General features: G+C 42.9%; 1 pseudogene; it reads left to right on the forward strand.

Moving 5' to 3' along the window:
- LOC101591461 overlaps nt 1-2,761 on the forward strand; it is a 10,592-nt pseudogene extending 7,831 nt beyond the window's left edge.
- The last annotated feature ends 5,582 nt before the right edge of the window (nt 2,762-8,343 follow it).

Raw genomic sequence — 8,343 nt, forward strand, 5'->3', positions numbered from 1 at the left:
CCTTCCTTTTTGCTTATTTTTAGGGGAGGGTCTACAGGGTGTTCAGGGTCTCACTACTAGATCGGATTCATAGTGATCTGCCTGTTTACAGCTTCCCAAGAGCTGGGATTACAGGCGTGCACCACCACACCCAGTCTCAATTGCCATCTCAGCAGGCCCCAGGGGTGGGGCCAGCACTGCAGACCCAGGGATTGAACCCCTGGCCCCTGCATTTGTTTGCAGGCGCTTTAGTCCATTGAGCTATTTGGCTGGCCCTAGAACACTATTTCTTACGATATTGCTATGTATATAAGAAACTAGAACCACTGTTGTAATTTTTTATCCATCATATATTAATTTTGGAATCAAAAAGACATTTGAAAAAGATTATTTCTTGAGCATTTAAATATAGATGTGCTTATGATTTTAAATGGTCAGATGATCAGCTATTTTAAAATTAAAATTATATTCATAAAAATAAATTGATAAAATTATAATCATAGCTTATATTAACTGAGGAGTTACAGTGAGCCAAGTGTGATTCTAAGGGTTCTATGACAATTATTTCCTGTATCCATTCTGTAACTAGCTACTATGGTCTGCATTCAGTAGAGGAAGAATCCAGTGTGGAAAGGTCAGGTAGCTTGTCCAACATCATACAGATAACAAGAGGTAGAGGCACAAGCCAAACCCAGGAAGTCCCTTTCAGGGGCAGTGTTCATAACTGCAGTGCTAGACAATAGCAAAAATTAACTCTACACATTTTTAATGCTTTGTATTTTGGATTGGGCTGAAAACCTTTAGCAAAATCTTTAGTATTCCTTAGGCCCACTAAATAATTGTCAGGTTCTGGTTAGCATAGAAACCTGTAACCTCAACCCTAACTCAAATTCCCCTTGAGTTGCTGGGGTTGAAATAGCCCCAAGAGGCCACTCTGGCCCACTCTGGTTTGTGGAATACTATGTAATAGTCGAATTGAATTTTAATAGAATGTTTCGGGATCTCTTAGTCATAGAAGAGAGATCATTTTCTTGACTCCAGAGAGGTGTGTCTAGACACAAAGGCCCAAGCAAAACATTTAGCACCATTGCCCATAAACATAAAGTTGGAAGACTCGGGGATTTATGCCATCTGGCAAGACTTCAGGGTACATGTCACAGACAGCACTTAAGCAACACCTCAAATCCTAACAAGTAGAGAGGAACAACTCCTACGACACCAGCACTTTCCCATGTGCATCTGCAGGCGCACCCTGGGTGAAGTGGGGACAACATGTGCTCTTTGGAGGCCCAGGAAGCTCAGGGTCCTGCTCCACCTCCGCCTGGGCCTCCGGGGAACCTGCTGTCTACCACACTGCATCCCCTTAATTACAGCTGTCATCCTGCAGTGTCTGCTCGGCTCTGCAGCCATAAAGTAGAAATTAATCTGAGTTGAGGTTCAGTGTGAGGACTTTATTTCTGATTTCTAATCACTTATCATCTGATGAATGTAGAAACAAAATAACCAGAAAAAGAAGAATGTTTATATGTGAGGCTTAAGTTTGAGGATAACCAAGGCTATCTATGGCCTAAAGATTTGGAGCTGTCGGGCTGGGGAGGTAGCTCAAGGGCATAAGCACCTGCCTGACAAGTGCAAGGCCCAGAGTTCAACCCCCAGTACAGTACCACAAAAAGAAAATAAAAAAGAAAGAAAGAAAGAAAAAAGATTTGGAGATTCTTTCTCAGATTTGTTCAAGAACCCTCCCAACTCAGTAATAATAAAATTAAAAAGTTAAAAGTGATAATGAGGCTTAATATTAAGCACTGACTAAATGCTAGAGATACCTGTGGGCATTTTATGAGTCTTTTTTTTTTGACCTTTCATTTTTTTCCATAATTTTATTGAGAAACAAATAGCAATGAAACAGTTTCAAATCAAATTGGTAGGACAGTTTCAATAATCCTTAACAACAACGCTGGGAAGTAGATGGTACTATCTAGTCCTCCACAACTCCCTTGGAGATGAGGAAACTGGCCCCCAGATGGGTTAAATAACTTGTGCAAGTTCACACAGCAGGTTCACATCAATGCCACAATTCACGCCTGGGTGAGCGCACACAACTCCCATTGCAGAGCCTGTACTCTCGGCATTCACTTACACATCTGTGGAACAGCACAACTACCCCCAACCCTGCAACTCCAGGGAGGACAGAGTTACACAGAGCATGGCAGGTGCCCGGTGGGCTCTGTCTTAGTCGTTTCAGGCTCCCATGATGAAGTACCATAGACTGGATAACTTAGAAGAGGCAGACATTATTTCTGTCCATTACGGAGGCTGGAAGGCTGAGGTCAGGGAGCCAGCACAGTCAGGGTCTGGTGTGGTGCGGGATTTCTTTCCAGTTGTAGGCTGCTGACTCCTTGCTGCAGGCTCACATGGTAGGAGGACAAATCACCCAGGGGGCCACTTTTTAAAGGGCACTAACACCATTTCTGAGATACCGCATTGTGGATAGGATTTTAACACACGACTATGAAGGGAACACAAGCTTTCAGCCTATCACAGGTCCAATGAGTTCAATTGGAAATTAGCTGGATGGGGAGGCAGGAGATGGGGAACAGAGGACCCAACAATTTCTTGAGGAAACAGTGAGCAGCGCTAAGTCTCTCAAAGTGAGACAGAGTGCTCACTGCTGGGGTAGTCGGTATAAAATGTCCCTTCTTTATGCGTTAGATATTATAGCGCCATCAAGGCACAAATGTCAGCGGAAAGAGTGGCCACCTACTTGACAACTGGAGAATTCTAAGCTGCCCACTAAGAGAGATCCCCAAGGGTTCTGAAATCGAAGCGCCTCACCTGCACTGAACTATTCTGTGGTGACTGGGCAGAGCCAAAGCCACTGCTTATCATTGCTACAGAAAATACAGGACAGCTGGACCAATTTTAATTTTAGATAAGCCAGAAATAATCTTAAAGTGTAAGAATATCCTAAATTGTACATAGGGTATACATATGCTCAACATTATTCATTGTTTGTTGGAAATTCAAAGGTAACTAGATGTCCTACATTTTTGTTTGATAAATCTGACAGTCCTAGCCCTGCACACGATACCACTGGACTATGAAAGCATGTTTATGAGCATGTTAACTCAGGCTTGGACGGCTGAGGAGAGTGCAGTGACCTCCCGAGTGTGTCAAGCTCTAAGGGAAATGGGGAGTGTCTCAAAGCATGGTTAGCTAATACTCAGCAGTGGTTAGAAGCTGGAGTTTCTTTTTCAGACAGGTGGCAGTCCCAGAGGACAGAGGAGGGAGGTCAGGAGCCCTGCATTCCCATGGAGTAGTTACTTCCTGGAGTAGGGAAGAGGCCATATTTGTAAAGTTCCAACTCATTTTCTTTAGCTTGCTCAAAACAAGCTTTGTTGGTGAGGTTTAGAGAAGCAGTAGTGAGCAGTGGAGGAAACTGTGTCTGTCCTCGTACCCGCCTGGGTGCCTCTGCGGAGGGAGAGCATTCCACTAGAAAAGTAGGTCTAGGGGTCTCAACATGAAGCAAGCAGCTCGATTATTACTGCATTTCACTGAGAGCAGAGCATGAGTCGCTGCCGGGTGGGCATCTGTGAGACACACAGGATCAACCGTCTTCTTGCCCAGCAGTGAGGGAACTGGGCCTGTTGCTTAGATCACAAGTGCCTATGAAATCTGAACTTCATAAATCACAGGGATCGCACACAGAGCTTTTTATTGTGGAAACATCCAATCCTGGCCTAAGAAGCCATCAGGCAATCCTGGCTTTCCAAGCCATGAGGATATAGTCTCTCTGAACCACTCCCATGGACACACCGTGTGCTCTATGTGGGTCAGTCCCACTTTCTTGATTGGTACCATGTTCTTCTTGGGCCTGGACGGAGTATGGCCTGACGTCACACTCTCCCTGCCTGCTCCCTTGAGTAAAGCCATATGGAATGACTCTGATAATTAGTATGATTTTACAGATCTCTGGCTCGTAGTAATAGACTTTTGATGAAGCTTTGTGTATATGTGCTGTGGGGTGTGTGTGTGTGTACTTATGAATGCAAGTCTATGAGTAATAGAACCTTGGTCACAGTCTATTTACTTTCAAGATGCTAATAGTCTCTTTTCATTTGTTACCATGAGTAAAAAAATCATGACCTTGAGTTCACCAATGGTTTTCTTGGAATAGTATCACAGTGGCAAGCACTAATTCCTTGCCTTAAGGGTCAGACATTCTGAATGTCATTCACATTCATGAATCAGGACATAAACATTGGGTACTTGAAAAATGACTCTGTTGTGCTCTCTGGTTGGTCCATTTCCAAGCGAAATGCTGAGCTTCCTGCTGGGCTGCACACCCACTTAGATTACAAACATCCAGAAGATTGTAGCCTTCGGCTGTCTAATTGACAGTACTTTTCCAAATAAAAATACATCAGCCCACATGCCATGTTTGCTCCAGTTGGCAGCGAATCAAAAGGCAGGGACACTCCCAGCAGTGACCACAGCTCTGTCCCACCAGGCAGAGAAATGGTATTTCTTGATGACCTTTGGTCTCCCCACACATCGCAGTAGCAATCAGGCTGGTTTTATAGACCAGAATTTTGTGTTTGGTTTTGTTCTTGAAGGGTAGCCTGTATTATCGAATGCCAAGAAGAGCAACTACCAAGTCAAAGTTGTGTACTCAGCAGAAGGGACCCTTGCTGAACACAGCCTTCCCTGTATAGCCTGTGCCTTCTCCATTTGTTCTAGAAATTTCACTTGCATTCAGGCATTTCCCTCCCAGCCATTACCCACTAAAACATGCACAAAGTAACAAGTGGACATAGAGTGATGATTCTTATACATTGTCAAATGGAAAAGGCAAGTCACAAGCCTCCTCCTCCTCCTCCTTCTTCTTCTGTGGTACTGGGGATTGAACTCACAACCTTGTGCTTGCCAGGCAAGTGCTTATTCTACTGAGCTGTCTCCCCAGCCCTATTTTCTTCTTTGAACTAGTGTTTTAAGAAGTGTTGGCTGGGCCTATGTTCTGATGGAGGGACTGAGTTTGAATCTTTTTCAGTTGTATTCACCATCTATTGCCCAGTACTGTGTATTATTTAGGGAAGGTAACCAGTAAATGCTTTTGATTGATCAGGAACACTTTTTGATATGCTCTGTTTCAGAAAATTGCCATCCAAATATAGTCTTTCAAAGTTAAAAATTCAGTGTTTTTCAATAAAATGAATAACTTTGAAATTTAAAGATTTTCATAGGTACCCTGCCATGGGAAATACATGCAAAAAGTGCAAACTCAATGTCTCTAAACATGTGAAATGTTGATGTCAGCTCTCATGGCCTAAAACAGCCTAAAAACAGTCAGGTTGAGAATTATAGGGATGCTCAGTTTCTTAAGGTTTATTTCTGGATTTCTCACCCGTAAATGCTGTGTTTCATGTCCTAAAGCTCTTCATAGATCTCAAAATGCTAAGAAAATTGCCAAAATTTTAAAGTGAAGAGAAGGTGAAGTGAAATTCAATGTGCAATTGTTTTTAAAAGGAATCATGACCTGTGACTTATTTAGTGTGTTGGCTCCACTCAAGTCGCATCCCTAGAAGGTAATCACAAATGTATCTACCACATGCGCACAAGGCCATAGAGCCCGGCCAAGCCATTATGTGCAGGCTGAGCAGGTGGGGAGATAGCAGATCTCTGTTTTCCCCAGTGGGGGGAAAAGTCTCTCTCTGGCTTGGAAATTTGTATTGCTCTCCTCCAAACGCACATGAATCTTCATTAAAATCTCATTCCAATCACTTCTGGGGGCTGTGGTATGTGTTTTATATATTCCTTTATCACTGGAATCTCTTATTTGTAACTCCAGCAAAAGTTTTAGCATATTGCTGAACTCAAGGATTGTATTGGGACAGAAGGCAGCAAGGTCTGATTCTTAATAACTTGTATTTATTCATATACCTGGTAGTTGTGTGTCGATTACCTACTATGTTCTAGGGTAGTTGCTGTGGATGAAGTCGTGGACAAGCCCTTAAAGAGTACATAGTCCAGCAATGGAAAATAGACATGCAAATAGGCACCTGATTAGTCTATTACAGCTGTTCCGGGAAGGAAAAGAATGGAAGTGAGCAGTAAGCATGGCTGAACTGATTGGAGAAGTCTGGGCAGGCCGTGGAGATACCAAACCTGTAGAGCAGTCGAAATATCTTGAATAGAGAAGATGGATTATGTGAAGGCACTAGGGCCAGGAATGTGGAGCCTCATGGAAACTAAGAAATTCTGGGAAGGCCAGGTCTTGTAGGTCACATAAAAGTGAAAAAAATATATGTATAGCGCGAAAGAAAGCTACAGAATCCACAAGAGTACCATATCCAGCATTGTAAGTTTAAAGATCTGTCCAGCTGCTGTGTGGAAAACACATTAGAGAGCCTACTGGGCAGCAGGGCCACCAAGAAGGCGGTTACTGCAATTGTCCAAGGTAATAGGACAGCAAACAGCTTGTGGCATGGTGGCAGTGAGGATGAGGAGAGGGGAAAGGTTCAAGACATGCTTTCAAAATAAATGCAGAAGGCCAGGGAGATAGCCAGGGAGATAGTAGAATAAGCGCTTGCCTGGAAAGTGCAAGGCCCTGAGTTCAATCCCTGGTACCACAAAAAAAAAAAAAAAAAAAAGCCAGTAAAACAAAAATAAATGCTTAAAACCTAGACTAGTATTCAGGTCACTACATGCACGATGATCTGAAGATAATTGCTGAATATTATAAAAAAAATTCAGTGAGATCCTTATTCATTTACTTTCACAGTCTTATGAGGCTGTAGATGCTAATAAACAACCTAATTTATATAGTCCATAACAAGTTGAGTCTTTTTCCTTAAAATTTTCTGGCTTCTAGAAGAACCACTACCAGAAGTCTTATGTGATCATGTTAAACATGTGACACTGACCTCTAAATACACACAAGACCTTTTGTGGTATTAAAATCTGTAGTCCTTGTTCTCACTGAGCCTGTCATCTCTATGATCTTATTGAGACAAAAAATACCCATGGCAAGAACTGAACCTTGGTGTTGTACCATAATTAGGAGGTGGGGTTAGAGAGAGACCAGAAAACGTGGCCCAGACAAGCAGCTGAAGGGCTAAACAAGTATGTTTCACCATGGGAACAGGGAGTGAAGAACTCACAGGCAAGAAGGTGGCCACCAGTGGCTTTGCTGAGCTAGCAAGGAGAGGGAATGAGAGGAGCCATTAGGGCGAAGCTGGGATCCTGCAACAGATCAATGGTGGGGGAACAGAGAAGCAGTGAACTGAAGGAGAAGAGGGGCAAAGGACCGCGAGAGTGCACAGCTCTTTTTTTAACTGGTTGATCTTTGCCTTGTTCTAAGTTAGGGGGGCTTATAAGGATTCAAATATATGGCAGGAAAATGTAAACTAAGAAGGATGAAAGAAATTTAAAGGCAATATACCCAGGATATATGCCACCAAACCCAGGATGTGTACAACATATTTTGCCTTATCCAAATTAAGAAATAGAGCAAACAAATGAACCGAACACTACAAATAACAGTACAACCCTTTTATTTTTATTTTTATTTTTTTTTTCGGAACCGGGGATTGAACTCAGGCCCTTGAGCTTACCAAGGCAGCACTTATTCCACTGAGCCATCTCCCTGGCCCCACAACCCTTTTACTTGTGTTCCATTCTTTTCCTTTCTTTGTTATCATGAAACTTTCTATTTCCAAGTCAATTTTGTGCTCTAAGTAGGATTAGTTTGTCAACATGAGCTATTTAAAAGGCATCTTTGGCTTTACAACAGGAGCAATCAGCATCTATGTATTCATGCAGGTATCAGCACTCCTAAGCAGGCTTCTCAAGGCTTATACTCCTTGGATGGGTCAACCAGTCTACTGCGAAAATAATGGCACAGTTGGGGGGTGATCCCCTTTGTAACCAGAAACAGAGGAGAAAATGGGGTTGGACCAAGTCTAAGCACCAATCTGAATTTAGAGCAAGAAGGAAAGCTAGGAGAAGCAGCAACAGTGCAGCACAGCAGCCCTAGTCGTTGGCTTTTGGTGGTGGGCCCCAGGAGGACACAAAACCTCTCAAACCCAGGCTCTGCTCTCCTCCCTGTGGCACTGAACCAGTGCTGGATTCATGCAGGGTCCTCAGTAAGTGTTTATGGAACAAACGCAAGTTGAATGATGGGAAGCAAAGTGTGCCTGTGGATTCCAATTAGCATCTAAGTAATTGTGAAGGTTGAAACTAATTATGTGGCTTCCCTGGGTCTGAGTTTGTGTGCCTGTGAAAATAAGACATATTCAACAAAGATTGCTAATTATCGTGCTGTGTTTTTTCTAATCTTATAGATGCTACTCTAAGATGTAATATGAG

Source organism: Octodon degus, unplaced genomic scaffold (genome assembly GCF_000260255.1).
Source record: "Octodon degus isolate 3935 unplaced genomic scaffold, OctDeg1.0 scaffold00019, whole genome shotgun sequence".
Taxonomy (NCBI): Eukaryota; Metazoa; Chordata; class Mammalia; order Rodentia; family Octodontidae; genus Octodon; species Octodon degus.